This window comes from Carassius carassius, chromosome 15 (genome assembly GCF_963082965.1).
Source record: "Carassius carassius chromosome 15, fCarCar2.1, whole genome shotgun sequence".
Lineage (NCBI taxonomy): Eukaryota > Metazoa > Chordata > Actinopteri > Cypriniformes > Cyprinidae > Carassius > Carassius carassius.
This window is the reverse complement of record NC_081769.1, coordinates 21,824,219-21,843,363: the sequence shown is the minus strand read 5'-3', so window position 1 is coordinate 21,843,363 and position 19,145 is coordinate 21,824,219. Positions and strand designations below refer to the sequence as shown.

Genomic DNA, 19,145 nt, shown 5'->3' with positions numbered 1-19,145 from the left:
TGTAATCAGACTTTTTTCCTCCCTCGCTCATAACTGCCCACCGTGGTCGGTCAATAACTGCTCCCAGATCAGAGGGCTTGTCTGAGCCATCTCTGTCATTGCAGCCCCACTTTCATGATTGTTTTTGTCTGTAGTGAAGGTTTGGTGGCTGAATGGCATTATGTCGAGTGTGCAGGCTGAGTGTAGGAAGCGAGTGATCTGAGAGAGGGCAACAGGGTGTCCATCTGTTTGTGTAAATGCTCTTCCACAAAACCCCAGTGCATAAGCTCCTTACATAAGGAATAAAACAGAGTAATCTCTCTCCTCCACAGGTAGGCCTATATGCAATGGGCTACATTCCTGTTGCTTCATTTAAGTAAAAGGATGGCTTTTTTCTTCATAATTTCCTTAAGAGCAGCACACAGTTTTTCCTTTATTGGAGACTTATACGAGACTTATTACATATGAAATAGCTTTTTTTGACTAAATCCAAAAACTACACTAAACTAAAATGAATGTAAAATTAAATAATGACAATTTATGTGATAATTTCCTCAAGAGTAATTTGTTTGTATGGATTGAATCTCAAATAAAACGCAGACTTGAGAAGTTTTGCTTTCGAGTCCTGTGACTTTAAGTCTTCCTCCATCGCAGTGACGCACGCAGCTCTGACCCAAGTATATGTCGCAAGTGCATGCTCATTATTCAGTCCTTTAAATAAGTATTCATCCTTGTTTTTTTTGTCCTCGTGTTATTTCAAAACACGTGGCGCTGATTTCCAGATTGATCGGTGAAACTGTATCCGTTTCAGCTGCATTCGAACTTACTTGCTGCACTCTGACATGTTCATTTTTCTCTGTCTGCATCGCCACCATTCCCTCTGTAAACACTATATTCCTCCACGAAAAATAGTGCTTTCTATGCTTTAATTCGATTGAGCGAAATGTCTCTTTTCTGGAAACACTAAATCAGTCTGGTTCAAATACTATATTTTATATCTGTGTATAAAAATAGGCTGTTCTTAATGTTTCCTCGTGGTTAAAAGAGTTGCCAATAAAATCCATGAATGCAATTCTACTTGTGATTGATTGACGTATTATGTGCTTTGAAAAAATTTACTTGCTGACGTTACCTTCTGAACCGTGCACGTCTGATATGATTAATAATAAAACGTTTTTAATATAGCTCACCAATATTATAGGCTACAATACAACACCATGCTTGAAAGTTATTTTCCAAGATATTTACAAATTAAAAGTATTTCAAATATATAATACAAATATGTGCAATTATTACATCCCGGTTCACAAATGTAAACACGGAGAGGAATTTTACAGGATCTTTTCATTAAGATGGGGAGGCGGATGAATACATAAACCGCGTCAGCGTGTCTCTTCCTACTGCACATATCCCCGCCCACATTTCTGCTTCCACACAGAAGCGACCATACTTTAATCCGATTGGACGAATCACGCGAAGCTCATCTCTGATTGGCCACATTATCTGTCAATCATAATGCATTGCGAGTCATGGTGGATAGGACACTTTGTACATGGAGGGTTTTGACTGTATGGGCTAAATAAAAACCCTGAACAGGAGTTAAGGATTCCACATATAATTATTGACATCTGCTCAGTGTTTTTTATATCCTTGCCTGGTTTGATCTATATTACACTTCTTTCACCTATCGGCCGTAAGAAACCCGGTGTTTATCGCACAGATGTGGATCTTGTAGCTGCTCCGGGTAAGTCGTTTGTCCAGTGAAGCTGAAGCTCTAACAGTGGCGAATTATTGCCGTCACATCTCTGATTTATTTATTTTTTTAATTATCTAAATTAAGGTTCTTTCGCGTTAGTGCGCGAACATACTCTGGTTGTTTGTTGTATATGCGCCTTTTTATTGCATCAAAGGGGGAAGACTCGCGACTGAAATCGAAGCTAGTGAGACACGGAGGTTCAGACTTAAGCTTTTAATGACCAATTGGTGACAAGGGCATACGATACAACCCATTACAGTTACAGTACTTGTTAACTAATTATTTATCTAAAAGTTTGTGTATTATTATAAATCGTGACATGCGGGGCCGATATGAACGGCGTTCATTACTGTGGTGCTTCTAAAAGGGCTGTCAGATTTAGTCGCTCTCTGAAATGTCAACATGATTTTGATTCATTCGCACACATCTCGGCTCACTGTGTAGTGCGCTACAGAATATAATGTGTTATGAGGTATAACATATTATGTGTTAGCAACTGATTCTAGGTATCTTTAGGGGTGTTTTTGTGGAGTAGACTGATTTTTTTTTTCGTATCAAGCTTGGTTGATCCTGCTCGCGGACTCCAAACAAAAGTTTGGTTTAACCTACGCAGTTCTGCGACACCACCCTCTCTCTTTCTGTTACGCAATAACAACATGTGTTTTTGCTGTATTCGTACTTTTAAAAACTTTCTTTGTGAACGTTTGGTGGCTCTAAAGTGAAACTTCTGATGCAAAGGACACCTAAATATGAAGTCTCCCAAAGCAAAGAAACCCTCTTCTTAATTTAAATAATTTGTCGGACAAAATAATTGCTTTTTATTATTGTAATAATTTTAGCGTTGTAGTTAAGCCGAAATAAATGTTTCTGTATTGTTATTATTATTATAACAATATTTCCTTACAGTTTATATACTTATTAGGTTATTATTAGGGATCCTTAATGAAATGCTCATTAGTAATCTCATGATATAATGTTAATCTTGGTACATTGAAAATAATATTTTTTTTTTTTGGTCACTGAATTTTTTCTGTCAGCCTCCTGGAGGTCCCCGGAGCCCAGTTTGAAAACCCCTGTCATGGCATTCAGAGAAAGAAATGTCACTTTAACAAGCTGTAAAAGTGTGACTTCAGTCTCTCATAAAAATACTTTAGTTTGAAGTTTCCACAGGCTGAGTTGTAAGTGTGAAGTGCGTCTGTCCTGATGCTTTGCTGTAGTGTAATGTGTGTGTGTACAAAGCTTTTAATTGGTGGCTTCAGAATCCCAGCTCTTATTACTGGCTGATTCTCATAATGAGCAGAATGTCTAGGTCATGCAGACAGGTACTGTGCTGTCGTGATTCCCAGCAGGGTGTCAGCTCTACCTCCAAAGTGTCAATGCTGTTATGTCCTCCCACCTGGGGTACCAATAACAGTCAGAGAGAAGAGATTCTTTCACGCATTACAAACCTACCACTGCTGTTTGGAAATGCTTGAAAAAAAGTTTTCAGAAAATAACAAGCATCCTGCAAACAATCATGTTGTTCTCGAGAAAAAGCGCTGCTTGCTAATGGGAAGTTTGATGCATGGAAATGATTAAGCGGATGCAGTTCAGAAAATGTTTTTGTTGTGATGGAACATGAAACCCATTTAAGCAGGGCAGGATGATGCAAAACATGACAGAACAAAAGTAGTGTTATGTCTTCATCCTGATCATCTATAGCGATGTTTTCATCACCGTGAAGCCAAAATAATGACGGTTCATCCTGAGTCTTATCTGGTTTTCCACATAAACAAATGTATGACTGTGCTGCCACTGTTTTTATTAGATGTCTATCTTTCTGTCTTGTATTTGATGTGTGGATTTTATTACATGTGCTCTCGCACATGTCAAAGGTCCTCTGCTGCCTGTAAGGCAGGTCTTCACTTTGTTCTCATTGTGAAATTTCTGAAATATCCTCTGGTCACATGTTTAATCCATTTTTCCACTCGAACAATGTCTCTGGCCTTTAGTGTCTCCCTGAAAGCATTTGACACAAATGCTTGCTGTGGACTTTACCCAGACATCCAGCTGTGATACGCAGTTTTTGTTGTTGTTGTTTGTTTTTGTTTTTTTTTGTTAAATACTGGTGAGTTTAAAGTAGTTTGCATTACATTTCTGTATTTACTCCACCTAATGTTGTTCCAAACCTTTATGACTTTCTTTCTTTTGTGCAACACAAAAAAATATATATTTTGAAGAATGTTTCAATTGGATTTGTCCATCCAATGATAGTCATTGGGGTCCAAAACATTGACTGTGGGGGGGGGGGGGGCACAGAGATATCAAAATATCTTCATCATACATGTTTTGGATGACATGAGGGAGTGTAAATGAGGACAGAAGACACAGTTATTACAATTTTGTCCTTGATCAGTGGCATTTGATATTGGCCAAATATGATTGGAAACAAATCCACTTTAAGGTCATAGCGCTGCTCATTAAATTAAGTTTTATGGGGAGGAGGGGGGGCCTTCCTTGCTCTTTCCAATTCAAAATGGCCTCAGTGTCCTTACTGGCTGTGCGGTTGATGTAGCAGGGCAAGCTGAAGGGCTGAAGCTCCTCCGAGAGAGCACAGCCCTCCTTCCCTGTGTTAATCTCTCCTCCAGCGAGCTCTTAATTGAGCCGTCATCAGCTGATTTAGGGTTAAACATCAATTAAGGTAATGAGCAGTGTGAAAAGAGACCGCTGAAGATGAGGGCAACCCTTTTCTCCTGAAGATGAGATAAGATTGGCAAGGGTTTAGGGGTTCTGACAAGCAATCAGAGTTGCATGTTTTTAAAATTAGCTTTTGAAATGTTAGCACTAGCAGGCATGCTTTGGTTTTCATATTGTGCATTGGTATCTCAGACTTGATAAAGATGTGATGCGATGTATCAATTATTAATAGATTAATAAAAGAATTATTAATAGAGATGTATCAATTATTAATATATATGTTAGTGTTGGGCAACTATTAAAATTTTTAATTAAATTAATCGCATTATGCATAAAATTCAATAATGCATTCAAAAGTAGTGTATTTTGCACTTTTTCATTTAAAAGTACTGCTATATGAACAAAAGTTCAATAACATTTGGTTTGCAAACACTTATAGTATATGCTTATTGTTATAGAAATATGAAGGGGAGATTTTGTGCTGGCTGTTTGAAAATGATGTTTTTGCTTTGGCCAAATTTATAGAAAAGGCCTGGTATTTGCGGCATAGTATTTTGTATCCCATATGACAAGCCATCTCTATTTGTATGTGTACTTATTTTTATTGGTTTAGTTATGTTATGTTGGGTTCTGTGTTGCGTCACGTGGCTATCTGGAGATAATTGTTAAATTATTACTGTAGTGTCTAATAAGCCCATGAGGGCTGGGCACCTTGGTGTTTGACACTTAAATAAACAAATCAATCAATCAAAAATATAGTGTATATATAACAAATAAGGTGCTTTTTTTATCCTTGGCTATCCTTGGCTAACCACGCCTGAGCGGGAATCTTATCATATGTGCTGCATGATTGCATGGACATTTCTGAGCTGCAAGCGTGATAGATCTGTAAAGCAATAAATTGTTAGAGAGGGTCGCGTGTAACTGTGTAGGGCTGGTATCTGGGTATCATTCAAAAATCTTTGACAAATTTTTACATACAAAGGGTGATAAGCGCACTGCATTAATATAAATTACATAAGCGTTTTTAATAGGGCTGTGACGGTTACCGTGACAACCGCATCACCGCGGTGGTCGGTTGCTACCGCGGTTGTCTACTGCCACCGGCGGTAGTGCACGTGACGTCACAAACTCTACAGCAAGCATAATACAAAGTTTTGTATATAAGTGTAATAACTGTAATAGTTGCAAACTCTAAATCTATGGTAATTAACAAATTACCTCAAACACAGAGTTTCCTTTAGATTGGAAAATACAGTTTATGCATTCAGCAAATTAATTTAGTGTTGGGCGATGGATCTTGTTGGGAAAGCAAATACCACATCGCCGATCTGGAGTCATCTGCATTCATGTCACCCATCAGTGTTTGCACAAGTTCTCGTGATCGCAAACGCTGGCTGGTCAGGTACGGTGAGGCTTTCTCCAAACTGGACAAATACAAATGAGACAGCGATACATGAAAGATGAACGATTCCTATTTCAAAGAGAGCGCGTGCAGATGAGGAGTTAATGAGCTCGTTTGGTGGCGGAAAAGTAAACCGGACGCAACACAACCGCGTTGCGACAGGTTTACTGTCTATACAGGACATTTGAACTCTGTGTCAGTACCTCACAGACCGGACGGGAGATTTATCATGTCGTGTTGTGCTGCATCCAGTATAGCATCACTGATTATGATGAGTATTTTCTCGCGCTTCGTCGCTCGCGTCCGTTGACAGGGTGTATTTAACTTTCTTATTTAGGCTACTTTCTTGTTTAACTGCATTATTTCTTTGATATTTATTTTAGTGTTTTGCAGGCGGCATTTACTGACAGAAGTGCTCAAATATACACGAACTGACGAGTTCAATATGATGTGTTAGATGAGTGAGACAGTGCTGGGCTGATTTCATAGACATGTGCATACATATAAATATATCCTGTATATAATATATATAAAAAATATTACATGCATGCAGAGTTTAAGTCAGCTTTAATCACCTTTTTTTTGGTAATTCCATGAATTAACTGACCACGACACTGCTTGCACATAGTTTATTTCGCAGTTTGATATGAAAGGATATAAACAAAGGAAGCGCGCACCGACGACTTTGAGCACAGGACCGTCCGCGCTCGCTTAACTTGCACCTGATAATAAAGTGAAGTGGAACGCGTGTCTGAAACGTCTCCTGTTCAGTCATTCTGCGACTGAATAAATTCACTTCTTGTCATGAGAAAAAGTGACAGAAGCAGCAGTTGTGAGTGGGTGGCCATCTCCGCCCCTATATGTTAAATATTTTGAATACGTTAAACTGAAAAAAGTTATCGCCTTCGTTAACGAACAACTTTTGACACTCATATATATATATATATATTTATTTATAATATTATTATTATAATATTATTATTATTATTATTATTTTTTTTTTTTTTTTATCAACACCGCGCCACCGGCGGTTGTTGGTCCATGACTACCGCGGTGGTAAAAATCAGCCACCGTCACAGCCCTAGTTTTTAATATCTGCTGGCCAAATTCAAAAACAAAAAAAGCTAAAATTAAATCATCTTTGAGAGCACCCCTGGTGTCTCGGAGGCCCTACGCAGCTTGTGTAATTAATAAATTTGGTACCTAACCGCTAAACATTTTTTGGTCGGTGCCTAAAAAGTATCAAACTCGATTCCCAGCACTATCGCGTCCCAAATGATTCAAAATAAACTACAAAGTTAACAAAACGATGCACTCCATTGGGCTAAGAGAGAGATTATCTGCGGTCTTCACATGCTATAGGAAACTTCTGTTAAATTATAACACTATAAAGTGGTTTGTGAATGTTGATGCTTAGCCTAAATAATTTGATCAGGAGCGTCCGTGTGAGCGCTGCTGCAGTCTTAGGCCCACCCCAAGTGCTCTCATTGGTTGAGACGCGTGATGACATCCATCCCAAGTAGGGCTGTGATGGTGGTTGATTTTTACCACCGCGGTAGTCATGGACCAACAACCGCCGGTGGCGCGGTGTGGAAAAAAAAATATATATATATATATATTATATATTATATATTATATATTATATATATATATATATATATATATATATATATATATATATATATATATATATATATATATATATATAAATATATATATATATATATAAATATATATATATATATATATATATATATATATATATAAATATATATATATATATATAAATATATATATATATATATTAGTGATGCACCGAAATGAAAATTCTGCGCCGAAACCGAAAATTTAGGATGCACTTGGCCGAAAACCGAAACTGAAGCCGAAAATGGCTTCTTTTAAAAACGTATATATATATTGCTTGGATTTAATGGATCTGAATTGAAAAATCACAATATAATAATCAAACTTTTATTAACAGTTACATAACAAAACATAAAATATTTTTTACAATAAATATAAATAATATTTATTCTTCAAGTTTTATGTTCCATCAAATAAAATAGTTTTTTAAAAATTGTGCAAGATTTTTGCAGAACAAATGTTACATATTGCAACTTTGGTGTCCTCTCGTATAGGGCTGTCACTTTTGTGAAAAAAAAATCCTGTTCGATTTTTGAGACATAGGCAAAGTGTTCATTGAATCGTTAGTAAATTGCCTATATTTGGCGTTGATCCGTTTTTCAACGCCAAATATAGGCAAATCCACCGACAACTAAACAGGCATTAGGGCAAACGTAAAGAGGGCGCTTGAGACGCGCACAAGTCAGCAATGTGGACTGCCATAACATCAATGAAAAACATTACTGAAGGCTACATTGATATTATGCACTAATAGGCTCTGTGTGTGTGTCAGAACCTGCAGTTACTGTGTGACGCGCGTTCGCTGCGAGCGTATTGTGACGAGGTGGATGCGCTCCGAGAGAAGGCCGTTAAAATCGATTCCCTGTTTTCAAAACTTGTGTTGGTTGGTCCGATCGATTGTGCAGCTTTTGTGACAAGCTTTTTTTGATTGTGACAGCCCTTTGACATGCTTAATCTTTGACAGGCAGACGCGTGATAACAGCTCGACCGTGAGTGAAACCTAAGCGCTTGCTCACGGATGGGAGGGGCAGGTGACATTCATTTTCGTTTTACGTTTTCGGCTGTTTTTTTTATTTCGGCCCGAAACCGATAATGTCATTTCGGCCGAAAATTTTCGGCGGCCGAAATTTTCGACGGCCGAAATTTCGGTGCACCCCTAATATATATATATATATATATATATATATATATATATATATATATATATATATATATATATATATATATATATATTAATGTATAAATATATTAGTGTCAAAATTTGCTCGTTAACGAAGGCGATAATTTTTTTTCAGTTTAATGTATTCAAAATATTTAACGTAGGGGCGGGGATGACCACCCACTGCTTCTGTCACTTTTTCTCATGACAAGAAGTGAATTTATTCAGTCGCAGAATGACTGAACAGGAGACGTTTCAGACATGCGCTCCACTTCACTTTATTATCAGGTGCAAGTTAAGCGAGCGAGGAAACGGTCCTGTGCTCAAAGTCGCCGGTGCGCGCTTCCTCTGTGCGTATCCTTTCATATCAAACTGCAAAATAAACTATGTGCAATCAGTGTTGTGGTCAGTTAATTCATGGAATTACCAAAAAAGGTGATTAAAGCTGACTTAAACTGTGCATGCATGTAATATATTTTATATATATTATATACAGGATATTTTTATATATATGTATGCACATCAGCCCAGCACTGTCTCCCTCATCTGACACATCCTATTTAACTCGTCAGTTCGTGTTTATTTGAGCACTTCTGTCAGTGAACGCCGAACACTAAAATAAATGAACTGCAAAACACTAAAATAAATATCAAAGAAATAATGCAGTTAAACAAGAAAGTAGCCTAAATAAGAAAGTTAAATACACCCTGTCTAACGGACGCAATACTCATTATAATCAGTGATGCTACACTGGAAGCTGCACGACAAGACATGATAAATCCCCGTCCGGTCTGTGAGGTAGGCTACTGACACATAGATCAAATGTCCTGTATTCGGTTGTTAAGTGATGACGTAAGAAGCGCTGTTTCCGGGTCCAAGCCTCAACTCGCTTCACTTGAGAATATGACCTCAGCAGCCGTTTATGAGCAATGTTTATTCATATTAATAATTTAAGCTAAACGCTTTCAAACTTACGGTATACACTACAGTCCCCGTGCTCACAGCGTCCCAAACACAAATAATTTTTATATATATTTTTTATATTTATATTTTCATTGTCTGGCTAGCTGGGACTTCGGTATGGAGTTAAAGGTTAAGATTATAATTTTTTCACTAGTATTCTATCACATTGTGAGTTTATATTAGCACCTTTTGTTGTTTTCTCGTGGTAACTGATAGAGTGTTTGGACACGGAAGCGTTGCTATGTGACGTCAGACTTAACAAGCGAATAGACACTAGACAGACTAAACCTGTCGCAACGCGGTTGTGTTGCGTCCGGTTTACTTTTCCACCACCAAGCAAGCCCAGTAACTCCTCATCTGCACGCGCTCTGTTTGAATTAGGAATCGTTGCCGAATTTCTTGTTACCGTCTTTTATTTATCGCTGTCTCATTTGTATTTGGCCAGTTTGGAGAAAGCCTCAGCAAACCTGACCAGCCAGCGTTTGCGATCACGAGAACTTGTGCAAACGCTGATGGGTGACATGAATCCAGGTGACTCCAGATCGGTGATGTGGTATTTGCTTTCCCAACAAGATCCATCGTTTAACACTAAATTAATTTGCTGACTGCATAAACTGTATTTTCCTACGCTCAAATCTGCCAATCTAAAGGAAACGCTGTGTTTGAGGTAATTTGTTAATTACCATAGACTTAGAATTTGCAACTATTACAGTTATTACACTTATATACAAAACTTTGTATTATGCTTGCTATAGAGTTTGTGACGTCACGTGCACTACCGCCAGTGGCAGTAGACAACCGCGGTAGCAACCGACCACCGTGGTGACGCGGTTACAGCCCTAATCCCAAGCGAGTACTACTAAATATCCCACCCCTTCTGTGACCCATGGTCTGTTTTTCATAAAAAATAAAAAACTGCGTTATTGCGCGATAAAATAATTGTCGGCGTTAATCAATTATTGCATTAACATGATAGAAACGCATTAACCAGTCCTAGTGCTGGCAGTCAAACACTTAGTTTTGATTAATCTCATACAAAATAAACAATTTTGTTTACATACTATATGTGTGTATACTAGGGATTGAATGACCTCTGTTTTTTTTAAAGTCGACTTTTATGTATTGAAAGTCGAGTCGAAGTCGACTAGTCGCTGATGTCCTTAATGAACAAATAAGTCTGGAGTTGTGCAAACACCTTGTGCACTGCTGTGGCATATGAAAAAGCGCTGCCCACATGGCTATTGCTCCTATAACAGCTCATTTTTATCAGTTCTTTTGTCTTTGGGTCGTTATATTTGTTACATTTCTCCTCGTTCTAAATCAGATAAAGTAAGTAAAGTAAGACAGTAAAGATTACATTCATATGAATGTGTGTGTGAATTCATTCTACCTGGCAGTGTCTCTCTACTAGTAGGGAAGCTGTTGGGTTTAGTTATGTGTGTGCGTTACATAGCAGCAGCGCATTATATTAGAATAGTGATTAACTGACCTGTACTAATAGCTGTTCTCCCGTTTGGTTTCAAGCATCCAGTAATATAATGACACATGTCTTGTGGAGCGCTTTAGAGTCTGCATTTGAGTCTGTGCAAGCCCTAGTGTATACTGTGTATTTCATTCTGTACATATAAATACAAATACATGCATGTGTATATATTTAGGAAAAATATGTCATGTTTACATATTAAATATATTTATATATATAATATAAAATATACAAATACAAAAGTATACATGTAAATATTTTCAAAATATATACTCTATGTGTTTGTATTTATATATACATAATAAATATACACAACACACACATGTAAACAAAAACTCTTATTTTGGATGTGATTAATCTCGTTTAATCATTTGACAGCAATAATATAAATATTATATATATATATATATATTTTATTCATGCATTATTTTTACATGTATAAAGTTAAGTATTCTAATATTGTGGTGCCTAAATTCATGTAGACATTTTAAATAATTTTTAATTTATTATTTGATTTTAATTTATCATTTATTGGTTATCAGCCATGACATGAAAATAAACATCTGGCAGAATTTCGATATCACTGCATCACTAAATAAATTTTTTTTCATGACATTTCCCCAAATGTATGTTAAGTAATGATGATGTAAGCATCATTTAATGTAATAATGATTATTAATGACATTTATTACAAAGTGCTATCTATGAAATTCCATTCTATTAGTTGTTTCAAGACCCCATCCAAGTTCCCGTTTCTTTGAGATTGCATGAATTTTCTAGACTGATTTAGAAGATTTCTGGACTAGATTTTGCTGTCCAAACAAGGTCTAGAGAACAGTGTTGTTACCTCAATGCTGAAGTACTGGTGTCATCTTAATGAGGAGAGAGCAGCTGTATCCCTCATAAAGACCACCACTCATGCATTCACACAAACACATGGGTTAAAAAGACAGAGCACCATTCATGCTCTTGCTGCTTGAAGAGTGCCCAGCTTTAACCTTTAAGTGTCTCTTTAATGCCTTTGTGCATATCATGCGATTTCATCATCATATTTTCTCTTTCCATTTCACTGCATCAGAGGTAATTGCAGCACAAATGCATTCACAGTATTCTTAACCACACCAAAGAACCATTTTTCATTTTTGTAGAAAGACATAAGCATGAATAATTGGTCCTCGTGTGAACATCTTTTAATAATTTTATTATGCAAGACACCGAATTCATTATTAGGTAAATGATGGAATTGCTGCCTTTACTCTGGTTAACATGCGAATGGTTGATTAATGAATACAGCTGAGACATCTGTCATGCTTGGACATTTTCACGTAGTCTCCACGACACTGATTAGAATTAATATGATAGCTTAAAATATGTCATCATCAGTAGTACTGAATTCCTTAAAATTCCCCTCGAGCTAAAATGATGTGTGGTGACCTCATTCCAGGCGTGCAGTTAAAAGGAAAACAAAAAAGAACCTGAAAAATCTAATTCTGTTTATTTTTAGTTTGGGATTAATCTATGCAAACCATTGGAAGTTTGGCTCTAAATATGGTGAATGGCTTTTCCTTTCTGTCTGAATCTGTGAGGATATTTTGGTTCTTGTATGACTGTGGTGTTTAGTCGTCATTTTATCCAGATTATGTTTTTTTTCCTCTGCTGAATGTAAGTGTTAGTGGATGAAATATCCAATTGCATAAAACCGGCAGCCATGACCTATATAAGTTAAAAGCATTTTTTGATATTCAAATACAAAATATTTATCTCATGAAGAACCAGTAACATTTTTTTGTTGTTGCTTATTGCCTACATTGTATTCCTTAAAGGAATAGTTCATCTGAATATTTAAATTCTGTCATTATTTGCTTACCCTAATGTCATTTCAGACCTGTATGACTTTCTACTGTAGAACACAAAAGAAGATATTTATTAAATATCTGTGATTTTATTTATTTATTTATTTATTTGGTCCATACATTCAAAGACAATAAGGTCCAATGTACTTCTTGACTTTCATTATATGGACAAAAAATAATATGTTTTTCAAAATAGCAGCTTCTTTACTCATCAGCTCTCTGTCTCTGTCTGACTCTGTGTGCTTTTTCTTTCCAGAAAAAAGCAGAGAACTCACTGTCATCTTGTCAGTACTCGTCTAGTGTAACCTGTGCATACCCGACACTGATATTTCCCTTGGGAACACACACAAAGTCATTTACTGCAACCTTGTACCTGATTCTGCAGCGTGATGTAGGAGACGATAAAATAAGATCTTAATGATTTCAATCCCATGTTCTAATAAAGACAGATATAACGGCAACTCTTCCTCTGTTCTTCCATTCAGTAACTGGCTTACTAATGATATATGACCTAACACAGAGATTAGCTCTGTTTCACATTCAGGCTTATTGAGTTAAAAAGGCTTAAATGGATAGTTCGGCCAAAAATGAAAATTCTGTCATCATTTACTCCCCCTCATGCCATTCAAAACCTGTATGGCTTCCTTTCTTCTGTAGAACACACAAAAAAAGATGTTTTGAAGAATGTTGGTAAAACCAAACAGTTTTGGTTGACTTCCATTGTATGGACAAAAAAACAAATTTTTCTCAAAATATCTTCCTTTGTGTTATTATAAAGAAATAACATTATAAAGGTTTGGAACGAAATGAGGGAAAGTAAACATCTCGATCATTTAAAAATATGGGTTTAGTCATCACTGAAGGATATTGGACCTTTCTTTTGCATCAGCATTAATGGCCTGTATTGTGGAGCACTTGGTTAATGAATGGACTGCAAAATACTTGTAAAAATCTTTGAACGCAGTGTTGCTGTTAGTTTGACTGGGCGGCACAATCGCACAACCTAGTGTTGCATGTGTTGGATAGCGGACGTACTAACGGGGTTACAGTGGCGTGAGAGCAAGGGTTGGCCATCACTCCCGCACAGCTGAAACAGCAAGCATTGAAGCCAAGTGCTGAAACCATACACTCCTGCAACTCATTTCGCTCCTGTTCTCTCTCTTACTTCAGCCTTTTAATCTGATTTCTTTCCAATTCTTTCTTTCATTCTCCCTTATTTTAGGTTGGGGCCAAACACTGCAGGTACGTAGGCCCTATTGTGTTCATTAGTATTCTTACTATTGCTCCAGCTATGGCTATGTGGTGGTCCCTGGAACAGTTTGAAGGAAAGTTGAGACATTTGGCATGCTGATTGGGGTGGGACTGAATTGTCCTCAGAACAACTTTAGGGTCTCGCGTTCAAACTGTCAGTTACATTTCAGGTCTTTCTTTGGTCTAGAAGACAATGTCATTGGCACCCTCTTGAGGACTGGCACCCAAGGGTCGAAAAATTGTTTGATCATGTCAACATTTCACTTCATACCTTCTTCGTATGTCTTAGGGTGATGCAGAGTCCAATAATTCATGAGACTCTTTTGTCATTAGAAGCCATGACAGCCATGTTACTTGTTGGCTATTAAGTATTTTAGTAAAAACAATAGTAGTTTTTCTTCTCAAAATCTGTCCAGTCTTCAACCAATTTGGGTCAGGTTATCTAAAGTCCATGTCTGACAAAAATGATTGAGTATATATTTTGTATTCATAATTGTTTGCTTGTAAGACGCTAACAAATTTGATATGAAGTCGACAAACTGACAGTTAGGGCTGTGCAAAAAATCTAATGTGATTTTCATGCACATCTCGTTCTCATCAGTAAAGACACTCCTGTGATTAGTAGTAAATCTCCAGCAAGTGCTTTCAGATGGAGCAGCATTTAATACACGGAGCACTAGTTCACAGACAAGCTACATAAAGTCGCGTTCATAATCGGCAATGAATCACCTGTGATTTTGAACGCGATTTTGTATAGCTTGTCAGTGAACTACGGCTCTGTGTAGCAAATGCTGCTCCATTTGAACGTACATGCTGGAGATTTTACTACTGATCACAGGATTGTCTTTACTGACGAGATGCACATGAAAATCACATTCGATTTTTTTCCACCACCCTACTTGACAGTCTTTTCGCAATGCTATCAGCAGCTGAAATTAAACTTTCTCACAAAAGCTAGGAGCATGTATGTTCACTTTAAAACTTAGATATCAGACAATCTATAGGAAAAGTGTTCCATGTCACTCGTCAGATCTTAAAATTACCATAGTATCCTATGTTATCAACAATTGGCAAAATGAAAGGGATCAGTGTACAAACGACAAATTGCATGAAATTAACCTTACTGTGGGTAAAATATTCAATAATTGCTGGAATCAGATCACTAATACACAATGCCGAATACTAGAGTATTTAAGTATTTAATATCAAATGAAGGTATCTTTTAAACATATTTTATTGAATTGTATTGGTTTAAGTTCTCTTATGAAAATTTTAATGAAAACTTTAAAAACCTTCACCATGAAAATAGCCAAGGAAGCTGGAAAGGAAGTAAAACACCAGCCAGACAACTGACCGACCAACTAAAAGATAGACTGAAGTCATAATTTGTTTTGAAATGCTTGGTACTGTAAATGTTTTGTGTTTGACTGAAATTGTACCAGCGGTTTTTTTTAAGTTGTAAAGCCAGACCAAACTTGACTTTATAAAACAAATGTTGCTCAACTTCATCCAGCACAAACACACATTAATTGGACAAAATCGTAGTCTGCATTGTACCCTAATGACCCATTCAGACGAGGTGTCGGCGTTAATGCCTCTCATTTACTTTGATTGGAGTTGAGAGGCGTTGCCTTAGTGATTTCTGGGTCTGTCGCGTCACATTGGGTTCGTTGCTTGTGGCAGAAGTTGAAAACTTTTCAACTTTTTAAGCTCCAACACAGGGGTCAGGCAGTCAGATCACCTTATGCAAATATCCTGGTGCAGACGCTAGCCAATGGCATTCATGCAACACCAGAAAACTAATGTGATTGGCTGTTGTCACTATGACGGTCACGTCAGCACCAAGCTTCAGAAATGCCCTCCATCAAGCGTTAACGCCGTCGCCCCGTGTGAAGGTACCGTAAGGCTAACGAAGCCATTTGTTTACAGCGTCAACTAATGGTCAAAACTTAAAATATTTATGCTTGCAATTTTGTTTACATTTGAGAACAATTCAATATAGTGCCTGGCCTCAATAATTGCTGCTTGCAGCTGTATTTCACGTTATTGTGCTATTTTATTTGCTGCTGTCTCTTTCTCTCATGGGGCACTACAGTTCTGTGGCAGTATAGCTGTGGTTCTTGTCTTGGGCCATCTGCACACATTGTCTCCTTCGCTCTTGAGGCTCAGTATGGCCGATCTCTGCCATGTTTTAATGCAAGATTGCTGGCTGGCCTCCTCTCATCTCATCACAGGAGATGCAGGCAGCAGTATGGAGAGCCGGGAAATATGCCAGAGAGGGAGGAGGTACAGGGAGTAAAAAAATCCCCTCTTTCTACTTCCAATGTGACACTGACTATGAGTGTTTATGAGTGTTTACTCATGTGAATATGCACGCTTCTCTCAGATGGAGCTCTGAAAGCACTTGAAACAACAAAGCAAGGTCGGGCAATCAGATCCAGCCATGGGATATTTTTTTGTAGAGGTTTATAAAATATTACCCCATGAGTCATGTTAATGTTTTATTTTTGTGAGTTGGATTTAATTGATTAATGAAATATGTGTTTTTCTTTGCTGTCTCTCTTAGAGAGTGCTCTTTTATCCCGCACACTTGCTTACACGTGAATGTTTACGCATCTTTTCCATGATCTGCCTTCAGCAAGGATTTTGTGAATCTTAACCACTACATGTTTTCTTCTGGGGATTACAGCCAATGTTTATATTATTCGGAATCTTCAGATGCTACATAAGCACTCCTACAGTCCATCTTGAGGGCAGCAGGCAGCACTTTTCTTTCTTTATTTCTTCTTTTTCTTGTCTTCTACTTTGCAAGTCTTTATTAAGTGCGTTACCAGAATGTGTTACAAGCTTTTAAAAAGGCTAGATTTCATTGATGTTTGACTTAAGTTATTCGTTTACTCTTCACGCCATTTAAATATAGACATTTAAGGTCATTTGACTAAGTCAGCTGGGTTCTGTTGGTTAGCATATATGCCTGACACATTGAGTTAAGGTGCTTGTACTAAAAAAATTGTATGAACAAAACACTGCATTTAGAAAGTATGGGGTTGGTAAGATTTTTGAAATAATATTGCCTGATTGCTTATGCTCACCCAGGCTGCATTTATTTGATCAAAAATACAAGCTAAAACAGCAATATTATGAAATATTATTACAATTTATAATAACTGTGTATTTTTATGTATTTTAGAATGTACGTAGTTTATTCCATTGATGGCAAAGCTGAATTGTCAGCAGCTATTACTCCAGTCTTCAGTATCAAATGATCCTTCAGAAATGATTCTGATTTGTAGATTTGGTGCTCATATTATTATTAATGTTGAATATGAATAATAATATACATTTGTATTATTAGCAATGTTTAATATTTTTGTGTAAAGTGTAACGTTTTTTCAGGACTGTTTGATGAATAGAATTTTCAGAAGAACAGCTGTGCTGTAGCAACAGTAGTTTTTAGTGTGTATGTGTGTGTGGGTTTTAATTTAAACAATTCATTTTTGATATAGGCTACATATTCTATTGTGGTGCATTCCTAGCAAAATACAGCCTGTTTGACTCTTGCTTATTTACAAGGACCAAATGACATTATTTTAAAGAAACAAAAACCGTTTTCAGTTACTGAGTAAAAAAAGTCCTTCACAAAGCTTGCATGTCAGACCCACGTGACGTTGCCATCTGAACATTTTGCTTGCTGCACACAGTGAATAGAAACATTTGCTGAGGTTATTAAAGACGCTGACAGAACAAGGAGTCTCGCTACGCTGAGGAAACTGAAAGGAAGAGCGAGGGAGACGGGGAGGCCGCCATCCGAAATAAATAACCTGCGGTGGAGGAAGGGTTTATCACAGTTCCTCTGCGGTACTAACAGGTGTGTGTGTATGTGCGTGTGATTCAGAGTATAAAAGCTCCAGGTTGAGAACAAGGGCTTTGTGTTGGGGGTTGAGGGGATGTACGGGGTTAAAGAGGTTGTGCCCTTCCCACCTGTAGCCTGTCAGCTATTGCCTGTTGAAATGTCAGCTGTTTCTGAGAAGTGTGTGTTTGAGAGAGAGAGAGTGAGCTCCTTTGAGTGTTCAGTAGGATGCTAGAAGCTGTGTGTGTGTGGGCCGCTTCTCTCATGTTTAATACCTTTTGAGAATTGTTTTTTTTTAACACCAGAGACCATCACTTCTCATCCTCCTAAACATCGGAGAGAGAAGATATCATCTCTTACTGACAGCTGGCTCTTTCTCATAGTAAAGGCCCTGACGTTTACTCATGTCCTTGACTGGTTTAGACTCTGATCAACCCAGCACGTGGAAAGCTGCAGTGCAATCATCTAAGCATGCATGATAGAGTGGTACTGTATGAGTTATCAGACAGTATTAGAGAATTTGTACATTTATCAATAACAGGCAGTGTTGTAGTGGTTTAATTGTTCTTGCTCGTTTCCTCTATTTTTACATTTAGATTACCTTTGCCTTCATCTAATGCTCACTTAAAGTTAATTTTTAAAATGCTAACAATTTAATTTAAACACTATTAAATGAACTATTTAGCCAATCTTAATAAATATGTGAAATATTGCGTTGCCTAAATTCATTTGTAGAGAGTCATTTTAGGTTTTACTGTTTTTATACAAGATTATTTGTATAGCGCTTTTAGCAATATATATTATTTCAAAGTAGCTTATCAGAAAATGCTTGTTTTGGTGTTAAAATTATTCTTAAATAGTATTCTGTTATCAGCCAGACATAAGTGTAGCTACAGATACATTTTATATGCTTAGTTTACATAATTTTTCGGTTCAGCAGACACGTAAAATGCATTAGACAGCAATTTCAGCTTGTGCTTCTGTTGATAAATATATAAAGATAATATTTGACAGCTTTGTATGTTTATTCGTTGATCCAAAATAGGCAGTTTAAAAAATGTGCATCTGTAATATAAATAAATATAGACCCTTAACACCTAAATAGCAGGACTGTGTCAGCGAGTTT

At 37.1% G+C, this 19,145-nt stretch overlaps 1 protein-coding gene across 9 annotated transcripts in view; it reads left to right on the top strand.

Annotated features, from left to right (window-relative positions):
* Positions 1-1,506: 1,506 nt before the first annotated feature.
* LOC132158541 (myocyte-specific enhancer factor 2D homolog) overlaps positions 1,507-19,145 on the top strand; it is a 62,616-nt gene continuing 44,977 nt past the window's right edge. For all 9 annotated transcript variants that reach the window (XM_059567988.1, XM_059567987.1, XM_059567991.1 and 6 more), the window contains exon 1: positions 1,507-1,723. The gene's annotated coding sequence lies outside the window, so the exon portion shown is untranslated. The remainder of the gene's footprint in view (positions 1,724-19,145) is intronic.